Genomic DNA, 22,931 nt, shown 5'->3' with positions numbered 1-22,931 from the left:
TTAATTGATGAAATATGGAGAATGTTTTAGAAGTGTTTGAACCTCTACAGAACACCTATTTAGAAGTTTTTGGAATGCACAAGAAGGTTCCGGTTCGTGATATTCCGCAACATCAATGAGTTCTAATAAAAATCTATTTATGAAATATTGGTTGATCACTTTGCAAATAAAAATGCTAAAAAATCAATTTTTTATAGTTAATTGTAATAGAATGTGATTATTGTAAAGCTTAGTTTATGTGTTTAGTTAAGAAAATTATCTTTATAGTCTTAATTTTTTATTTAAAATTGTGACATTGAAATAAAAAATATTGATCTTACAATGAAAATCTTTAAGTTGAACCAAAAATTTAATAACATTAAAAAGAATGCTGCTATGATGTCGAAAAATTTAATATATTCAGCGTTGCATCAGCAATTTAACCAAAATAACCGAACACTGATAGTTAGTGTACAATGACCAAAATTTAACCTGTTAATAAACTAAAATTCAAAATAAACAATATTGGCTGATTAAAAAAGTTATTTTCCATAAATTTAAACACCAACACCTATTTAGAGATGACAATTTTTCCCACGGATTTGGAGACCCACGGGGAAAACTCGAAACGGGGATCGGGACGCGGAATCCCTGTACCCACGCCGTGTTGCCCCATTAATATATTTGAAATGGGAACCGAACCCGAACCCGAAAAAACGAAGATCGTGACAGGTATAGGGGTAGGGTGTAATTCAAAGCCTAGGATGGAGATAACAAACCCAACTCCACCCCATTGTCATCCCTCCACGTACTACACACTTTGTCACACAAAACCCCTTGTGACATCTCTACTGCCACGTGTTGTGATTTGTGACTATATACTTTAATGTTTTTACGAATCTATCAAAAGGAATCAACTTTTTCACAAAACCCCTTGTGACACCTCCACTGCCACGTTTAGTGTTTGTGACTGTATAATTTAATGTTTATCCGAATCTATCAAAGAATCAACTTTTTCATCTTTAAACGACTTTTCACATATTCCAACTGATTCATTCGTGTAAGCACACAAAATCTCCACACGCATGCAAAAGTATCCCAATGATTTAACTTTATCTTTACACTTAAACTAGCCGACATACACATGGTGTAGATTTAATAAAATATATAAATAATTTAGCTCATAAATCATATGTATACTATATACTGATAATATATTTTTTTTACCAAATATTTAGTTTCTTTATGATTTTTTTCTAAAAAAATATTTTTAAGACTTGATTCATTAATGATTTGCAACATTATTAGTTCAGGAAAAGGTAGACAGAAATTTGACAAAAGTTGAAATTATTCATGAATCCACGGAAAGAAATCTTCATATCAATATATGATGGGGTAAAAGTAAAAAAAAAAAACATTTGTTTTGTACTTTTGTATGACAAGTCTTACACCTTAATTTCATCGTAAAAAAAAACGATTATCCAATTTTGTGATGTTATAGGTCACGTTTCATTGGTATGTGCATAGAAATATTCAATCATACAGATGTGTGATCATATGATGAGTCACTGGACAACCTTCCATATCATGACTTTCCAATTGGTTATTATTTATCGAGTAGATTAGTCTGCAGTTAAGGTTTTATATCATTAGTATTTTGATCCGAGACAACATAGATGATCTACGTACTAGTGCTAGACTTTGACTCATTTATTGACTCCACGAGGGTCATCAGATGGCAAGGTTCAATATGGTATCGACATACATAGGAGCAGATGCATTGTGGTTGATGATATGTATAAGATAGAAACCATATATAGGATCTGCTCAGATGGTATATTTTGTCGATTAATTTTCCGAAGACTGAATTATATATTCCTTAATAGGTTGTGTGAAGGCCACAAAAATTTATAAATACTACAGCCCAAGAACTCGAAATTTTGGGCACATCCAATAAGTTTGAACCCATTCAATGACTTGATGACAACCTTTAATGACAAATCTCAAAAATTAAGCCATGTCCGTATTCATATTGTAACACCCAATTGATGGCTACATTATAGCATTAAATAAGCTGCTTAAAAGCCTTAAAACGTTCACTAAGGCATCCGCTCAACTTCTCTCTTCCCAACTATAAGTAAGATCCAAACTATAAGTAAGAGATCAAACCAAGATAAAAGAACACCGAAAACCTCACAAAAATTCAAGAAGAAAAACTGCCAAATTTGAGGCTTTCAGCAGCAGATTTCGTGGCATTATTCTGTCCATTTTCGAGTAAAATTTCTAGTAGCAACCAAATACTATATTTGAACTACAATCTAGCAACTCATATTCACGTTTGGAATCAAGAAAGACCAAAGTAATCGGGCTTATGTATTAAAAAAGTATATACACGTATGATATTCTATACATGTATGATATTCTATGTTCCATTTTTGAACAATTTCGTTTGAGCATGATTTATTCGTTTATGTCTTGTCTAAGCTTTATATGTTCCAAACATTGATATAATTCAATAAAAATTTGGAAAGCTATTATAAGATATGACCGCTATATGGTAGGATTATAACTGTTATATGACCTCTATATGATGAGATTATAATCATTGTATGGTCTCGTCACTTGAGTATTAACATATAGGGGACATATATTAGTAAAATCGTGGAAATTAGATGAAATTTCAATGCTTCATGTTCAAGATATGATTATGATACGTTATGTCTTCCGTTAAGAAATGTTACGTTTAGAAAAAATATATGTATTTGTTATATATATCCGAACAATCCCCACTTGCTGAGTGTTTCCCAATTAAGTCACCCTTACCTCTCTCCCTATACAATACCAACAAACAAGTTGATGGACAAATCATGAGACGTCTGGAGCTGGTGAAGAAGCCACTTTCCAAGAAAGATTATTTTCATATTTCATTTGTCATTTTACGTTTTAAGTTTTACTCTTCTGCACTATTTGATTTCTTTCATGTTGTAAAGACAATGACGGATTATTTTATAAACTGGTTTGGTTATTTAATGTATTACGAGCATGTTATTTTAAAATTATGTGATTGTTAAAAAACGAATGTGTCTGTACACCTAGGTCTCAGGACATGACATTTAAATGATATTAGAGCCAGCATGATCATAATCTGACTGAGATCCTAATATACAAAACGTGATAAGATGTCAATTTTGCCAAAGGACCAGTGCATTCATATCCTTGACAATTATTTTCAAAGTAGTATATTAACCATCAATCAACGACCTAAACTCTAATTTATAGGCGTAATCAGAGTCTCATCAGATTTGACATCCTCTATTTTTGGTAACAAGGTTACTTTTTGGTCTATTTATGCTCATCAATGATGCATTTAAGGGATAGAATCGTGACTAAAAACTTTTCTTCCTCACATATAAGTAACCCTCCCATTTTGCACAAAGAAGATCACACCGATTTAAGCATAAATTCTCTAAAATCTCGAGCATGTTGCAACCATTTTCGAACATAATTTTGACAAAGTTTGAGCAAGAAATGGCGACCCAATCTAAGACCATGAGTAACCTCGAACTCGAGATTTAGCAACTTAGAGGGACCTTCACTAGTTTTTTTTAGAAGTTACTATTCTAATAAAAATAATTTACCTGCTTATGTGTTGTTTGATTGTGGTGACACACATTCTTTTATATCTAAGAGGTTCACTAAGAAATTAGGGGTTAAACCTAAAATGCTTGTTAAACCTTTTAGGATAGCAACACCTACTAGTAAGGCTATCGAAACCTTCGAGTTACATCGAGACTATAAAATCAGTAACAATATGCATACGTTCAATGCCGACTCGATTCAACTCTCAATGGTGGATTTTGACATCATTCTGAGAATGGATTGTTTAGCCAAAACTCATGCAATGGTAAATTGTTGGGGGTGAGAATGTCAAATTCCAAACCGAGAAGAAATCATATACCATACGCCTCGGTCTCGGGGCCTGACATGTTGGTTTTATAATGAAAATTCAAGGAAGAAAGAAGAAAGCTATGTTTTAATTTTCTAAATCAAAAAATAGTACATCGATTAGTGAGTAGTATTCTCCAACTAATTCCGAGATCTTAAACCATGATGACCAATATCCTACTAGGCATCAAAGAAATTTTCTTTGGAATCCACGATAACATTTTTTTTATCGGATCAGTCAGCTCGGGATCAAAAAATATTTTTGCTGTGTCTCTAAGTTTTAATGTGACAATGTACACGTCATCGTCATGTAACGTTGCGTCAACACTTCATTAACATCGCGTGAGAAAAAAACTAAAATTGCAAAAAGAAAATAAGTAGAAAGAAACTAAGATAACATGCTAAGATGGAAATTTGACAATTTAGAAGTCTAAAATAAAAAATAGACAAATAAATAGGATCATAATTACAATTTCCTAATTAATATTATATATTTGATATGGGTTGTCACTACAAAAAAACGGAAAGCGTCGCTGTTATAGCGACGGTTTTAAATAAAACCATTTAAAACCGTCGCTTATCAAATTATAGCGACGGTTTTTCATAAATTGTCGCTAAAATTACGACTGTTTGATAAACCCGTCGTTATTTTGTGTGACTGTCTTGTATTCTACCCGTCGTTATTTTGTAGCGACGGTTTTAGGAAACCGTCTCTTAATTTGACAAGCGACGGTTTTATTAAAAACCGTCGCTATTATAGCGACGGTTTAAGGAAAACCTTCGCTATAATAGCGGCGGTTTTAATAAAACAGTCGCCCATCTAGATCGACGACGGTTTTTGCAAAACCGTCGCCATAATAGCGACGGTTTTTACCAAAACTGTCACTATTATCGCGACGGTTTTGGTTGAACCGTTGCTAATAGCGACGGTTTTGGTAAAAACCGTCGCTATAATTCTATATATACCGAGGTTCGCAGACATTTTCTTAAACGATATTTCGTCTATCTCTAGTAGTAGTTAAACTCTATCAATTTTTCGAAGTTTCGATTTTTTAATTTTTTACTAACATTTTTTCGTATTTATTTCGTAGATTTGCTCGTCGGTACGATCTTCCAGCGTTACGTGGAGCTGCATATCTTTGCGCAAATCAGGTTTTAATTTTTTTTCCCCGAAAATTTACTACATAATTTTAATTTTTGCGTAGTAGTTTTTTTTATGCATTTTATGTTTACAAACCGTCGCTTCTTAAACGGCGGTTTTTTTAAAAAAAATCGCCGTTTAATATAGCGACGGCTTTTTCAATTCCGTCGCTTAATATAGCGACGGCTTTTTCAATACCATCGCGAACCTTTGGATGTTCAATTTTAAATTTTAATTTTGTTCAAATAAAATATTTTGACTTTTTATAATCATGTAGAGCCCAAATTACATACACGTAAAACCCATGTATTTATTTAATTATTATTAAATCATTTAAATTATTTTAAATGATCTTTAACCATGCTTAATTTATAGAATTTCATTATTTTAAATTATTCATGTTTATGGTGATGCAGGTTAAAATATTTTTTCGAGTTCCTGTTTCAGGCGATTATTCGAGGCGGGATTGAGGAAAAGACCCGGTGACGATTTTTGACAATTTTTAAATGTGATATTTTATTTTAAGTTGAGCTTGGGGCATTTTTAATAATTTATTTAGATTTAGTATGTTAAAGCCTAAATTATTAATTTAGGGATTTTAGAGTTTCAAAACTTTTAAAGTTGAGTAGTTATGCATTTTATTTAAATTAGGAGATTTTATTAGGATGTTTAGTGGTGCACAATTTTATTGACTTGTTAATGGAGTTAATATTTCAAATTAACTTGTAATTATTAATTAAGCAAATTAGTCTCCTAATTAACCCAAAACACACGCACACACACACTTTCACACACACTCTCACGTAAGACACACAACACACACACTTGTTATTTTTTTCAAAATTTTTTTAAAAAGAAAACCTAGGGTTCTAAGGTAGAAACCAGCCGCCCCCAATCCCTTCAACATTTCAGCAAGTTTTCGTGAATTTTATTGCAAGACTTTAGCGCCACATTCGTCCCGGATCAAGCCTCACTCCATCTCCGCTTCGGTGTCGTCGTTCGGTAACGTTTAAGATTCAAAAGGCACGTATAATCTGTTTTTCCTGCGTCGATCATGTCATAGTATTTATTTTTATGTGTTTTGTACGAAAACGTGTGATGGATATGTAGTAGTTTGAGCAGAAAATTTATTGGATGTGTTTTGGAGTAGTTTTTGGGAACTAAATTCACGTTTTTACTGTTCATATCAAAACTGCAAATTTTCGGTACATATTTTGGGAAACTTTTCAACGTGAAAAACGTATAACTTTTCGATACCTTTGATTGATATAAAATTCGAAATTTTTGGACGAAAATTGAGTGAGTTATGGCGTTTTTCGCGGGACTGCTCAAACTGCGACTTTTACGTAAATTGTGTTCTTGAAGTTTTATTGTTGCAGGCTTCGTTGGGGATCGACGGGTTATTGTTGCTGCGTCTAGGTTTGATTATTTTGATGTTGGGTTGGTATTTAATATGTCTTTTAGTGTCGACAGGCACTCGAGCACTTTAGAAGTCGTAGGAAACGATGTGATGTCATTGTCGTATTTTCGTGTCGTATGCGTCGTAGGATGAACGTCGTTGTTTGGGACGCTTATGCGAGTTTAGTTCAATGCTATGGTGTCTTAGGATGGTCTCAAGGTGTTTAATTTCGTCCATTAGTTGTTTGTTTGGGAGAATAGACATTGTGTAAGTCTTCCTCGCAGGTCCAGAAAAAATCGAGGCCACACGGACCCATACACGGACCCTGCCACGGGGTCCGTGCCTTTGTTTCCTTCGAGTATCCATTTTTGCGAGTCGACACGGACCCCCACACGGACCAGGGCACGGAGTCCGTGCCTATGTTCTTTTCTTGATGTAAAAGTTGCGCAGGTACACGGAACCCACCCGGACCTCAGCACGGGTTCCGTGCCTTCCCTTTTCTTCACGAGTCATTCCACCGCACCTACACGGACCCGGAGCAGGAGCTGGGCACGAGGTCCGTGTGCTTGAGTTTTTGGGAAATATTATGTTATGCTTTGAGGTTTGATGTCTTGGTTTAGTGCAATGTTTAACGAGGTCGAATCACGAGAATTTTAGAACGTCCTAAGGAAATGTATGAACTCGTGGGTAAGCTTGATTATTACATTTAAGTTACACCCATTAAGTTTATGAATTCACGTTAGTATGTTGCAGCAATGGCCCCAATCGAAGTCCAACGAATCCCTCAACGCCAAGTAAGTATGTTGACGTGCAAAAAGAAAATATTTTAAGTTTTTGAGGCATGCTAATTGTCTTGTGACCAAATTATGAATGGGTTTGGAAGTCGGTGAACGTGGCCGAGGACCTCTCCACCCCATTAAATTATGAACGGGTTAGATCGAGGTTGGAAAGCGTTAAATTATGAACGGAGATCTCATGTATGTGGCAGTGGATACGTACCTGTCAGCCCAGTACTGTGGTTTGTCTGATCAGGCATTTATTATGTATGGGTCACTTGTTTTGAAACATGCCTCTACGCAAAATGAAGTCATGTATGTTCATGTATGTTCAAGTATGCAAGCATGTTCATGAAAGCTTTCACGTTATGGCAGGTCTATGTATGTATGAAAGTTCAAGCTCATTTCAAGTTCAAGTTTCATGTATGTACGCTCTATTTTAAAGTTGCATGTGATTTTATTATGTAGTACTCGTTACTCCCAGTTTATACGTGTTGAGTCTTTAGACTCACTAGACTTGATCGATGCAGGTGAGGATGTCTATGAGGAGACAGGAGGTGGGGACCAAGGAGCAGGCTTGGACTGAGCGGGAGGCTAGACCCGAGGACCGCCCACGTTATTTTAATATTTTTTATGCAAGTTTAAAATACTCTGATTTTATGCTTTGATGCGAGATGTTTTGAGCAAGCTTTTCTTTTAGCAAAAATTTTATTGGTGAATGGATGATGTAGTGGCGACCGTATTGATTTCATTTTCGTATTCAAGAAAATTTTTAATTTTTCCGCAATTTTTAAGTAGTAAAAGTACGGTACGTTACAGTTGGTATCAGAGCGGTGTTCTTGTAAAGGGTTATGCCTACTGCCAGTCGCAAGAAGCTCACGAAGACACACCTCAAGTCTGTAAGTTTTAAAGTTTTAAAGATACATGTTGCGTAATATGCATTAAGCCATTATTTCAGCATGTCCATATTTTAATTCAATTACGTGCATCGTACGTTACTTATATCATGATCATGTATGTTGGGTTTATGTGTTGGGTAAATTATTGGAACAATATGCCTCCCAGACGTGTGATTAACCGTGTAGAGAGGGAGCATGACAGAGAGCCTCGAGTTGAGGAGAGGGCCAATCCACCACCACCACCTCCAGATATGCAGGCGCAGATGCTTGCTGGAATGACCCAGTTCTTCGCACAGTTTGCGGGGAACCAGGCTGCAGCAGTAGGTGCAGGGGCGAGGCTCCAACCAGAGGCAGGTGTATGAATGGTTTAGGAGGATGAGCCCAAAGGAGTTTGCGGGTACCACTGACCCGATGGTAGCTGAGGGATGGATCAAGTCCATCGAGGTAATTTTCGACTTTATGGAGCTGATAGATGCTGACAGGGTCCGTTGTGCTACTTTCTTATTGACTGGAGACGCTAGACTATGGTGGGAGAGTGCGTCAGTGGCAGTCAATTTGCAGGTGTGAAGTCCCGAAAATTTTAAGTCCATATGAACCAAGTGCGTGCAAGTTATTAAATTCCTTATGTATTTTATTAAATGATTTTAATGCATGCTTTCATTTAATTTATGAAATTTATTATTTTAATTATTTATGTTTATTTAATGTATGTTAAAATGTTTCTAGAGTTTTATGTTTCAGGCGATTATTCGAGGCGAGATTGAGGAAAGGAGACCGGGACGATTTTTAGTAAATTTTAATGCAGTATTTTATAAGGATGGAGTATTTTAAATAATTTAATTAATTTTAGAAATTTAAGAGCTTAATTAAATTATTTAAATGATTATTTGATTTTAAATTTTTAGAATTTTAGCATTTGTGCATCTTATTTAAAGTTAAAATTTATAGTGGGGTTAATATGAGATTTATTTTAAATTAGTATGTTAAATGTTTTTAAGTATATTTTTATCATATTAGATACACATGTTACAATTGTTTGTGTATATATATATATATATATATATATATACACATATATATATTAAAACACAAACACACACACACTCTACACACACAACTACACGTAAACACACAAACACACACAAAACATAAAACACATTCCATTCAACCTTTTTGACTAATAGAAAGAAAGGTTTTTAAAACTTCTTTCTATCAATCAATCTCCTTATTATTATTATTTTCTCCTCTCCAAGTTCTCCTTACATATACACGTACAATCTCTGAATTTCTAGCAACAAATTTTTAGTGAGCTTTCTTCAAAGAAAAATCGAGCAAAGTTCGTTCCGGATCGTCTCTCGTATCATCTCCGCTTCGGTATCGTCGTTACGGTATTTTTAAATATCAAAAGGCACGTATATTCTGTTCTTGCTGCATCGATCATGTCATATTATGTGTTGTGTTGTTATTTATGCGAAAATTATATGTGCGATGCGTAGAAGTTTGAGCAATCACGTTTAGATCAAGTTTGAAACAATTTTTGGATCACCAAATTCACGTTTTTGTTGTTCTGAAAAATACTGCGATTTTTCAGTAAAGATTTTGAGGAAACTTTTAATTACAAAAACGTAGATCTTTTTGATACGTTCGATTTGATATAAAATTCGAGTTATTTGGATTAAAAACGAGTGAGTTATGGAGTTTTTAGTATGACTGCTCAAATCGTGTTTCAAGAAAGTTATGAATTTTAATGTATTCTTGAGAATTTCTTGTTGCAGGCTTCGTTGGGAATCGATGGGTGATCGTTGCTACATATACGAAAGTTAGTAATGATGTTTTTAGGAGTTCGTGTCGGAAGAGTAGCGTTCGGGTGCAGCAGCGCCGCACCTGTGCTGCCATAGGCAGCGCAGGGGCGCTGCCTGGCCGAGGGCAGGCCGCACCTGCGCTGTCAGAGGCAGCGCAGGGGCGCTGCCTGTGCGGCAGCAGGCCGCACCCGCGCTGCTGTAGGCAGCGCGGGTGCGCTGCCTGTGCGGGACAGCGCTGCCTAGTGCAGATTTTTGACTTCAAAATTAGTTTTTCTTGATTTTTTTGAGTACTATTAAATCTTTATATCCTAGTATACTAAAAATTAATTTAGATGATATGAAGTTTCATTTTGGATCATTGAACCGTGTTTTAAGCAAGGTCCGTGTCCTTCATGTTTTGGGAAAAATTTATAGTATGCTTTGAGTTTTATGTCATGATTTAGTACTATGATTTACAAGGTCGAGTCATGGGAATTTTAGAATGTCCTAAGAGGCGTTTGAGCTGGAGAGTAAGCATGCTAAGTATGAGATATGCAAGTTAAGTTTTTGAATTCATGTTAGTATGTGCAGCAACGGCCCCAATCGAGATCCAACGAATCCCTCAACACCAAGTAAGTATGCAGGACGTGCAAAGAAAATATTTTAAGTTTTTGGAGGTATGCTAAATGTCTTGTGACCAAATTATGTTAGGATTGGAAAGCGTTAAATTATGAACGGGGACCAATCCGCCCGTTAAATTATGAACGGGTTGGATCGTGGTTGTGAAGCGTTAAATTATGAGCGTGGATCAACTGGCCTGTTAAATTATGAATAGGGATCTCATGTATGTGGCAGTGGATACGTCCCTGTCAGCCCAGTACTGTGGTTTGTCTGATCAGATATTTATTATGTTAAGGGTCACTTGCATTGAAACATCCTCTACGAAAATGATGAAGTTACGTATGTTCAAGTATGTTCAAGTATGCAGTATGTTTATGAAAGTTTATGATGATGGCACGTCATAGTATGTATGTACGCAAAGTTCAAAGTTATTACGCAAAGTTCAAAGTTTATTATGAAAGTTCAAAGGTTATGCAAAGCTCAAGTTTATTTTAAGTTCAAGTTTATTAAGAGTTCAAGTTTATTTTGCAAGTTCAAGTTTCAAGTTATGTATTCCCTATTTTAAAGTTGCATGTGATTTTATTATGTAGTACTCGTTATTCCCAGTTTATACGTGTTGTGTCTTTAGACTCACTAGACTTGATCGATGCAGGTAACTATGTTGATGAGGAGACAGGAGGTGGGGACTAAGTAGCAGGCTTGGACTGAGCAGGAGGCTAAACCCGAGGACCGCCAAGTTTATGTTTTAAGCACAGTTTAAAATACTCTGATTTTATGTTTCGATGGGAAATAATTTGAACAAGTATGTTGGTGAACCATTTTATTTGATGATGTTTTGAACAACCATATCTTATGGGGGACTTGGTTGTAATATTTTATGATAAATGTTGAAGGATATTTTATGATTAAAGAAAATTTTTAATTTTTCCGCAAATTTTGAAGTAGTAAAAGTACGGTACGTTACAGTTGGTATCAAAGCCAGGTTCTTGTAAAGGGTTATGCCTACTGCCAGTCGCAAGAAGCTCACGAAGTCGCACCTCAAGTCTGTAAGTTCTAAAATTTTAAAGTCTTTTAAGTAGTAAGCATGGAGTCATGATTTCAGCATGTGCATGTTTTAAATGCTATTACTTGTATGTTTACATGACATACATTTTGGAGTACAAGTTTACATGTCGTTATGAGTTGAGAATGGATCTTTGAAATTTTTATGCATATTACGACATGAAATGAAAAACTATTTAATTTTCTTGCACGCTGTTGTGGTGGAATTGGACATGAGTAAGAATTTTGCTTTTGAGTGTCAGGAAAAGTTGTAATTGATTTGTCTATATTAATTTTTGGTTAGTAGTACTGATGTTATACTTGTGAGTCATAAGTTAAACTTGACAATTATGAATGCTTTTGGGACTTGTAGATTTTCTAAGAAATTACTGATGGTTTGTGGTTGTTAGCTTAGTTGCTTTCTGAGAACTCCATGTAAGGATTAATGATTTGGAACTACGACGATCTTTGGAAGTATAAAGACGTAGAATTTATTTAAGGTGTATGCTCTATTTAGTTAGATTTAAGGATTGAATGGCATGAATTGAGAATTTTAAGGACCTACTTGTACTGACCAATAATTTCAGGACTTAAGTGCAAAGATAAAATTATAAGGAGTTAGTTTCGAATTTACCAAATTTGGGATTTAATTTTGAGTGCAAAGAATTTTAAGGTTAATGAGGTTAAGTCGAAAAATTTATGGGTACGAAGATGCAAATTTTGAAGAGTTGTAGGGCCAAAAATATAAATTATTTGGGTATCGTAAGGTTGAATTTAAAATTTATGGGATATTTGTTTAAACGGAATTTTTGGGTGAAATAAATACAAAAGGGAATTAGTGGTCTTCAACATAAGTTATCAATCAATGAATATTAAGATTTTTATTGAGTAAGAAATCTAAAAGTTTGCCATGATGGTACGACAAATCACGATACATTTTATTAATTAATAAATATTGTAAAACAAAGTAATGAATAAACAACAATTACAAGTAATCGTAAAAATAAAGAAAAAACATGAGGAGGATATTCTCCAATAAATATAAGAATCGTAAATGCAATAACTAAAAGAATTAAAAATAACTTTGCAAGATCCATCTTCGTTTTCTTCGGGAAAAAAAAAAAAAAAATTGATGAAGAATAAGTTTTAGAGAGAAGAGAAAGTTGGAGTGATTGAATGTATTTGTGAGATGGTATTTATAGAGAAAAATCAAAAACTAGCCGTTAGTTACCGTTTTATGACCGTTGGTATATGTATGTATTTGTATAATTTTATGGTATAAATATGGTGTATATAATATTGTATATGTTTAAATAATTATGTATATCTTATCTCATTATTATAATGATATGTCATAATTTATTTTGTTTAAAAATCTTATAGACTTTTATACTTGTTGTATTCCTTACTCGAAATTAAAGGTTGACAACAATTTTATATTTGGGACGTACTTGTAAATAGCTCAGTTACATAAGCTTAGTATTGTAAGGAAAGAATCGATTCAAGAGTTGTAGGCCAATATTATTATGAGGTAATATAATGTTTAACTATTAAGTGTATTGCCGAGGATAAGAGTTGATCAGTAATTTTTGGGTGCTAAGAATTTTTAAGATGAATTGCGTAAATGCAAATGTAATAGGTCACTGATCATTACGGGTATAGTATAAGGTCGGTATGATACGATAAGTTTGAGCCTCCATTTTTAATATTGGGAACGGTGAGAAAAGTTAGAAGTCGAGATTATAGTAAAGTAAAAGTAAGTCTCCATAAGTCGTTTTAAGTTGTGAATCGCAAACGAGGTTTTTGGTAGGAAATTTAATTAGGATTGAAGAGACGTAAGGACAACATAAGACTTAAATATTTATCAGAGTAGCGCAACGGTAGCGTGGATTTTTGGAATACTAGAATTAAGAATCTAAACTTTTGGATTATTGAGGATTAGCGAATTTCGGGGACGAAATTCAAATTAAGGGGGATAGATTGTGAAGTCCCGAAAATTTTAAGTCCATATGAACCAAGTGCGTGCAAGTTATTAAATTCCTTATGTATTTTATTAAATGATTTTAATGCATGCTTTCATTTAATTTATGAAATTTATTATTTTAATTATTTATGTTTATTTAATGTATGTTAAAATGTTTCTAGAGTTTTATGTTTCAGGCGATTATTCGAGGCGAGATTGAGGAAAGGAGACCGGGACGATTTTTAGTAAATTTTAATGCAGTATTTTATAAGGATGGAGTATTTTAAATAATTTAATTAATTTTAGAAATTTAAGAGCTTAATTAAATTATTTAAATGATTATTTGATTTTAAATTTTTAGAATTTTAGCATTTGTGCATCTTATTTAAAGTTAAAATTTATAGTGGGGTTAATATGAGATTTATTTTAAATTAGTATGTTAAATGTTTTTAAGTATATTTTTATCATATTAGATACACATGTTACAATTGTTTGTGTATATATATATATATATATATATATACACACATATATATATTAAAACACAAACACACACACACTCTACACACACAACTACACGTAAACACACAAACACACACAAAACATAAAACACATTCCATTCAACCTTTTTGACTAATAGAAAGAAAGATTTTTAAAACTTCTTTCTATCAATCAATCTCCTTATTATTATTATTTTCTCCTCTCCAAGTTCTCCTTACATATACACGTACAATCTCTGAATTTCTAGCAACAAATTTTTAGTGAGCTTTCTTCAAAGAAAAATCGAGCAAAGTTCGTTCCGGATCGTCTCTCGTATCATCTCCGCTTCGGTATCGTCGTTACGGTATTTTTAAATATCAAAAGGCACGTATATTCTGTTCTTGCTGCATCGATCATGTCATATTATGTGTTGTGTTGTTATTTATGCGAAAATTATATGTGCGATGCGTAGAAGTTTGAGCAATCACGTTTAGATCAAGTTTGAAACAATTTTTGGATCACCAAATTCACGTTTTTGTTGTTCTGAAAAATACTGCGATTTTTCAGTAAAGATTTTGAGGAAACTTTTAATTACAAAAACGTAGATCTTTTTGATACGTTCGATTTGATATAAAATTCGAGTTATTTGGATTAAAAACGAGTGAGTTATGGAGTTTTTAGTATGACTGCTCAAATCGTGTTTCAAGAAAGTTATGAATTTTAATGTGTTCTTGAGAATTTCTTGTTGCAGGCTTCGTTGGGTATCGATGGGTGATCGTTGCTACATATACGAAAGTTAGTAATGATGTTTTTAGGAGTTCGTGTCGGAAGAGTAGCGTTCGGGTGCAGCAGCGCCGCACCTGTGCTGCCATAGGCAGCGCAGGGGCGCTGCCTGGCCGAGGGCATGCCGCACCTGCGCTGCCAGAGGCAGCGCAGGGGCGCTGCCTCTGCGGCAGCAGGCCGCACCCGCGCTGCTCTAGGCAGCGCGGGTGCGCTGCCTGTGCGGCAGCAGCGCCGCACCTGCGCTGCTGTGTGCAGCGCAGGTGCGCTGCTTGTGCGGGACAGCGCTGCCTAGTGCAGATTTTTGACTTCAAAATTAGTTTTTCTTGATTTTTTTGAGTACTATTAAATCTTTATATCCTAGTATACTAAAAATTAATTTAGATGATATGAAGTTTCATTTTGGATCATTGAACCGTGTTTTAAGCAAGGTCCGTGTCCTTCATGTTTTGGGAAAAATTTATAGTATGCTTTGAGTTTTATGTCATGATTTAGTACTATGATTTACAGGGTCGAGTCATGGGAATTTTAGAATGTCCTAAGAGGCGTTTGAGCTGGAGAGTAAGCATGCTAAGTATGAGATATGCAAGTTAAGTTTTTGAATTCATGTTAGTATGTGCAGCAACGGCCCCAATCGAGATCCAACGAATCCCTCAACACCAAGTAAGTATGCAGGACGTGCAAAGAAAATATTTTAAGTTTTTGGAGGTATGCTAAATGTCTTGTGACCAAATTATGTTAGGATTGGAAAGCGTTAAATTATGAACGGGGACCAATCCGCCCGTTAAATTATGAACGGGTTAGATCGTGGTTGTGAAGCGTTAAATTATGAACGTGGATCAACTGGCCTGTTAAATTATGAACAGGGATCTCATGTATGTGGCAGTGGATACGTCCCTGTCAGCCCAGTACTGTGGTTTGTCTGATCAGATATTTATTATGTTAAGGGTCACTTGCATTGAAACATCCTCTACGAAAATGATGAAGTTACGTATGTTCAAGTATGTTCAAGTATGCAGTATGTTTATGAAAGTTTATGATGATGGCACGTCATAGTATGTATGTACGCAAAGTTCAAAGTTATTACGCAAAGTTCAAAGTTTATTATGAAAGTTCAAAGGTTATGCAAAGCTCAAGTTTATTTTAAGTTCAAGTTTATTAAGAGTTCAAGTTTATTTTGCAAGTTCAAGTTTCAAGTTATGTATTCCCTATTTTAAAGTTGCATGTGATTTTATTATGTAGTACTCGTTATTCCCAGTTTATACGTGTTGAGTCTTTAGACTCACTAGACTTGATCGATGCAGGTAACTATGTTGATGAGGAGACAGGAGGTGGGGACTAAGTAGCAGGCTTGGACTGAGCAGGAGGCTAAACCCGAGGACCGCCAAGTTTATGTTTTAAGCACAGTTTAAAATACTCTGATTTTATGTTTCGATGGGAAATAATTTGAACAAGTATGTTGGTGAACCATTTTATTTGATGATGTTTTGAACAACCATATCTTATGGGGGACTTGGTTGTAATATTTTATGATAAATGTTGAAGGATATTTTATGATTAAAGAAAATTTTTAATTTTTCCGCAAATTTTGAAGTAGTAAAAGTACGGTACGTTACAGCAGGTGCTGCCTTGGAATGGTTTCAAGGAGGACTTCTACTCCAAGTACTTCACTGAAGAAGTACGTCCTCGTTTGACCAGTGAATTTATGACGTTGAGACAGGGAGATAGTATTGTGGCAGATTTTGTCAGAAAGTTTGAGAGGGGGTGTTACTTCGTACCTCTTGATAAGTGCAATTTATTGTACTTTTATTACTTGTTTTTAACTTGGAATTTTGTGATTTTTGAGCAGGTTTTATTGGATATGTTGTTGTTTTTGTTATTGTAGTTTGGAAGCTTAGAAATGGGAGTTTGGAGTGATATAGTGATGAATTAGAAGGTGCAAAGGACAAAAAGACACGAAGCAAGAGACCGCACCCGCGGTCATGCAAGCGCCGCACCCGCGGTATCACCAGTTGCACAGGAGAATTTCTGCCGAGAAGACACCGCACCCGCGCTCCTTAGATTACCGCACCTGCGGTCATGCACAGACAACTTCCGGAAATTGTGAAACTATGGTGTGCTGCGCATGGGACTTGAAGACTTTGGTGTTTTGCGTGCAAGACTTGTTGAGGACTATAAAAAGCTTCCATTATTCATCATCTAGGGCATCTTGGAGAAAAAGGAAAAGGTTGGAGGCTACAACAAAGAGATTAAAGATCAAGTGCATCCTTGGGAAAGTTCTTGCACATCTTTGGATAAAAGCTTCATTTGAACTCCAAAACTCTTGTTCTAAGTTCTTCTTTCTTTACTTTCATTGTTATTTACTATGTTTTGTTTAAGATTTGTGTGTTGTGTTATTTTTATTATGAACTAATTTTTATTTCTAGAGGAACGATGGATCAAAACTAGAAACCATGTGTGATGATTTATGATTTATGCTATATGAGATTTCCTTATTGTTCATTTGTATGTTTCCAATTTTAATGCTTTCAATTTATTGGCCATATCTTGAATGATGCTTATGTTTATAAATTATCACTTGGAAAAGGGAATTTATAAACAAGAAAGGGAAAAATACATCGATAGTATTTATATAGTTCGGGAGGACATATAGTGCTATTGAAGCCATTAAAAGACTTGAGTGCTTATTGTGTTATTTAATTATAGATTGTTGATGGGGACGTTACAATCTTTTGTTAGATAATTAGTATCTGCTTAACACTCGGGAGAGGGAGTAGATGATTTTAGAATTCTTGGCTAATGAATAAGAAGGACAAATATAATATAGCTACACAAAAATACACATGGTGGATAGTTGCGTGAAATCGGACCTCTAGATCTTTTATTCCATTGTTGTTCAACTCTGTTTGGTATTACAATTAAATTTATTTTCAATTCAGTTATTGATGCGAACAAATCTGTTATTTGATTATTCTAAATAAAATCAAGACTATTTTAATTACAAGCATTAATATAAATTTAGAATACATTCCTCGTGGGATCGGCACTTGTACTCAAAATTACATTTTACTATAACTTGACGTTGTGCACTTGCAAGCAATTAAGAAAACACGCAACAAGTTTTTGGCGCCGTTGCCGGGGAGTGTAAAATTTGAATTTATATTAGTATTGTTACCAATTAGTCTAGATTTTAATTTAGAGCTATTTTTATTATACTACATTAAACACTGATTTGTTTATTGTTTTTGTTTGACAGTGCATGCGAAGATCGCAAAATCTTGACTTGCTCATTTTTGATCCTGAGATCGAAAGAACCGCAAGAAGGTTAAGAAAGGCAAGAAGAGAAGAGATTCGAGCAATGGCTGAAAACAGAGACAATGAAAATCCACCCCCTGCAATACCCATCAGAGATCATTTTAGGCAAGTATTGAATGCTCATTATTCTGGTATAGCACGAGGAACAATTAATGCAAACAACTTTGAGGTCAAGCCTACATTGATAAACATGGTTCAACAGAATCAGTTTAATGGAGCCGCTACTGCAGATCCTCATCTACATCTCAGAACATTCCTTGAAATTACTGATACGGAAAAAATAAATGGTGTTTCTGATGATATAATTCGAATGCGTTTGTTTCCTTTTTCTCTTAGGGACCAAGCAAGAGGATGGCTCCAATCGCTTCCTTTGGGGAGTATCACTACATGGCAGGAGTTAGCAACTAAGTTTCTTGCAAAATATTTCCCACCTGCAAAGTCTGCACAGTTAAAAATCGAGATAAGTACTTTTAGGCAGACTGATTTTGAGCAATTATATGAGGCATGGGAACGGTATAAGGAGTTGTTGAGAAGATGTCCAAACCATGGTTTCGAAGATTGGGTACAGATTGAATTATTTTACAATGGTTTCAATGGACAGACAAGAGGCACTGTTGATGCAGCAGCTGGTGGCACGATATTTGCAAAATCACCTGATCAAGCATATGATTTGCTTGAACAGATGACCATTAACAGTTATCAGTGGCCGTCTGAAAGGTCAGGAGTAAAGAAGCAAGCTGGAATTTATGCCATTGATCCTATTACATCACTCACAGCTCAAGTTTCAGCTTTGACAAATCAAATTGCAGCAATGAATAAGACTGGTACATCAGAGGTTGAAAATACATCGGTTGTTACTGTAGAACCACAAATTCCTGATGAGGCTCATTATATCAACAATAGGAATTTTGGTGGCTACGGAGGATATCGAGGTAACCCTCCCTCTAACACTTATCATCCTGGATTGAGAAATCATGAAAATTTTTCATTTGCTAATAATAAGAATGTGTTGAATCCTCCACCGGGGTTCAATACATCAAAGGGGGAAGGAAAACTTTCACTTGAGGATCTTGTTGGAACATTTGTTGTTGAATCTAGTAAAAGGATGGCTAGGACTGAATCTCGTCTTGATGGCATGGAAACTCACATGGGAAATATGGGAGCAACATGAAATCATTGGAGACACAGATTGGTCAATTGGCTAATGCATTGAAAGATCAAAATAAAGGTCAGTTCCCAAGTAACACTGAAGTGAATCCAAAGGAGCAATGAAAAGCTGTAACTTTGAGAAGTGGAAAAGAGCTTGAGGTTAAAAATTCCAATGAGAAGGATGAAAATGAGGTGATTGTTGAAGACGTTGAAACTGAGGGATCTAATACTAAAGTTGAAGCTGAAGTTGAACAACCTCCGGTATTTAAGCCGACTCTTCCATATCCGCTGAGGTTCAAGAAGAAGAAATTGGATGATCAATTTGCCAAATTTTTGGAGATCTTCAAGAAGATTCATATCAACATTCCATTTACTGATGCTTTAGAGCAAATGCCAAACTATGCAAAATTCATAAAAGATGTGATGTCAAAGAAGAGAAAGTTGCATGAGTTTGAGACAGTGAAATTGACAGAAGAGTGTAGCGCCATACTTCAAAGGAAACTACCACAGAAACTCAAAGATCCAGGGAGTTTTACTATCCCTTGTATTATTGGTGGTTCTAGAATAAATAAAGCTTTGTGTGATTTAGGTGTCAGTATTAATTTAATGCCTTTTTCTATTTACATGACTTTAGAGCTTGGCGAGGTGAAGCCTAGCATTATTACCTTGCAGCTGGCGGATAGATCACTTACATATCCACGGGGTATAGTGGAGGATGTTCTGGTAATTAGTATCTGCTTAACACTCGGGAGAGGGAGTAGATGATTTTAGAATTCTTGGCTAATGAATAAGAAGGACAAATATAATATAGCTACACAAAAATACACATGGTGGATAGTTGCGTGAAATCGGACCTCTAGATCTTTTATTCCATTGTTGTTCAACTCTGTTTGGTATTACAATTAAATTTATTTTCAATTCAGTTATTGATGCGAACAAATCTGTTATTTGATTATTCTAAATAAAATCAAGACTATTTTAATTACAAGCATTAATATAAATTTAGAAATACATTCCTCGTGGGATCGGCACTTGTACTCAAAATTACATTTTACTATAACTTGACGTTGTGCACTTGCAAGCAATTAAGAAAACACGCAACAAGTTTTTGGCGCCGTTGCCGGGGAGTGTAAAATTTGAATTTATATTAGTATTGTTACCAATTAGTCTAGATTTTTAATTTAGAGCTATTTTTATTATACTACATTAAACACTGATTTGTTTATTGTTTTTGTTTGACAGTGCATGCGAAGATCGCAAAATCTTGACTTGCTCATTTTTGATCCTGAGATCGAAAGAACCGCAAGAAGGTTAAGAAAGGCAAGAAGAGAAGAGATTCGAGCAATGGCTGAAAACAGAGACAATGAAAATCCACCCCCTGCAATACCCATCAGAGATCATTTTAGGCAAGTATTGAATGCTCATTATTCTGGTATAGCACGAGGAACAATTAATGCAAACAACTTTGAGGTCAAGCCTACATTGATAAACATGGTTCAACAGAATCAGTTTAATGGAGCCGCTACTGCAGATCCTCATCTACATCTCAGAACATTCCTTGAAATTACTGATACGGAAAAAATAAATGGTGTTTCTGATGATATAATTCGAATGCGTTTGTTTCCTTTTTCTCTTAGGGACCAAGCAAGAGGATGGCTCCAATCGCTTCCTTTGGGGAGTATCACTACATGGCAGGAGTTAGCAACTAAGTTTCTTGCAAAATATTTCCCACCTGCAAAGTCTGCACAGTTAAAAATCGAGATAAGTACTTTTAGGCAGACTGATTTTGAGCAATTATATGAGGCATGGGAACGGTATAAGGAGTTGTTGAGAAGATGTCCAAACCATGGTTTCGAAGATTGGGTACAGATTGAATTATTTTACAATGGTTTCAATGGACAGACAAGAGGCACTGTTGATGCAGCAGCTGGTGGCACGATATTTGCAAAATCACCTGATCAAGCATATGATTTGCTTGAACAGATGACCATTAACAGTTATCAGTGGCCGTCTGAAAGGTCAGGAGTAAAGAAGCAAGCTGGAATTTATGCCATTGATCCTATTACATCACTCACAGCTCAAGTTTCAGCTTTGACAAATCAAATTGCAGCAATGAATAAGACTGGTACATTAGAGGTTGAAAATGCATCGGTTGTTACTGTAGAACCACAAATTCCTGATGAGGCTCATTATATCAACAATAGGAATTTTGGTGGCTACGGAGGATATCGAGGTAACCCTCCCTCTAACACTTATCATCCTGGATTGAGAAATCATGAAAATTTTTCATTTGCTAATAATAAGAATGTGTTGAATCCTCCATCGGGGTTCAATACATCAAAGGGGGAAGGAAAACTTTCACTTGAGGATCTTGTTGGAACATTTGTTGTTGAATCTAGTAAAAGGATGGCTAGGACTGAATCTCGTCTTGATGGCATGGAAACTCACATGGGAAATATGGGAGCAACTATGAAATCATTGGAGACACAGATTGGTCAATTGGCTAATGCATTGAAAGATCAAAATAAAGGTCAGTTCCCAAGTAACACTGAAGTGAATCCAAAGGAGCAATGCAAAGCTGTAACTTTGAGAAGTGGAAAAGAGCTTGAGGTTAAAAATTCCAATGAGAAGGATGAAAATGAGGTGATTGTTGAAGACGTTGAAACTGAGGGATCTAATACTAAAGTTGAAGCTGAAGTTGAACAACCTCCGGTATTTAAGCCGACTCTTCCATATCCGCTGAGGTTCAAGAAGAAGAAATTGGATGATCAATTTGCCAAATTTTTGGAGATCTTCAAGAAGATTCATATCAACATTCCATTTACTGATGCTTTAGAGCAAATGCCAAACTATGCAAAATTCATAAAAGATGTGATGTCAAAGAAGAGAAAGTTGCATGAGTTTGAGACAGTGAAATTGACAGAAGAGTGTAGCGCCATACTTCAAAGGAAACTACCACAGAAACTCAAAGATCCAGGGAGTTTTACTATCCCTTGTATTATTGGTGGTTCTAGAATAAATAAAGCTTTGTGTGATTTAGGTGTCAGTATTAATTTAATGCCTTTTTCTATTTACATGACTTTAGAGCTTGGCGAGGTGAAGCCTAGCATTATTACCTTGCAGCTGGCGGATAGATCACTTACATATCCACGGGGTATAGTGGAGGATGTTCTGGTAAAGGTAGACAAATTTATATTTCCTGCTGATTTTGTCATTCTAGATATGGAAGAAGACCAGGACACCCCACTTATTTTTGGAAGGCCATTTTTGGCCACTGGAAAAGCTTTGATCGATGTGCACAAGGGTGAGCTTACATTGAGAGTAGGTGGAGAAGAAGTCATGTTCAACATCTACAACACAATCAAAGAACCAAATGAGGTAAATACTTGTAATAGCATTGATGTAATTGACTCATGTGTATCTCATGTTGGTGCAGGAAGATTGACAAAAGATTCCTTGGAGAGATGCTTGTTGGAATCGGTGTCTACATTGGATGAAGATGATTGGGATGTCCAAGAGGAGTTACTTGCTCTCGATACATTGCCTAGAGAAAAGAGTGATGTGCATCCTGTAGAATTACTTGAAGATGCAAATATAGAGGTACCAAAAATATCCCCTGAATTGAAGGAACTTCCAAGTCACCTCTGTTATGCATTTTTAGG

General features: G+C 35.3%; 2 non-coding genes across 2 annotated transcripts; both read right to left on the bottom strand.

The window, feature by feature from the left end:
- Positions 1 to 18,564: 18,564 nt before the first annotated feature.
- On the bottom strand, positions 18,565 to 18,672 carry LOC140815324 (small nucleolar RNA R71). The gene has a single exon (XR_012114341.1). It is a non-coding gene; the product is annotated as a small nucleolar RNA R71 (small nucleolar RNA).
- A 2,342-nt stretch (positions 18,673 to 21,014) lies between these two features.
- On the bottom strand, positions 21,015 to 21,122 carry LOC140815316 (small nucleolar RNA R71). Its single transcript, XR_012114340.1, has one exon. It is a non-coding gene; the product is annotated as a small nucleolar RNA R71 (small nucleolar RNA).
- Between the last annotated feature and the right edge of the window lie 1,809 nt (positions 21,123 to 22,931).

The sequence above is a fragment of the Primulina eburnea genome, chromosome 1, assembly GCF_022965805.1.
Source record: "Primulina eburnea isolate SZY01 chromosome 1, ASM2296580v1, whole genome shotgun sequence".
Lineage (NCBI taxonomy): Eukaryota > Viridiplantae > Streptophyta > Magnoliopsida > Lamiales > Gesneriaceae > Primulina > Primulina eburnea.
This window is presented reverse-complemented; position numbering and strand designations above follow the sequence as displayed.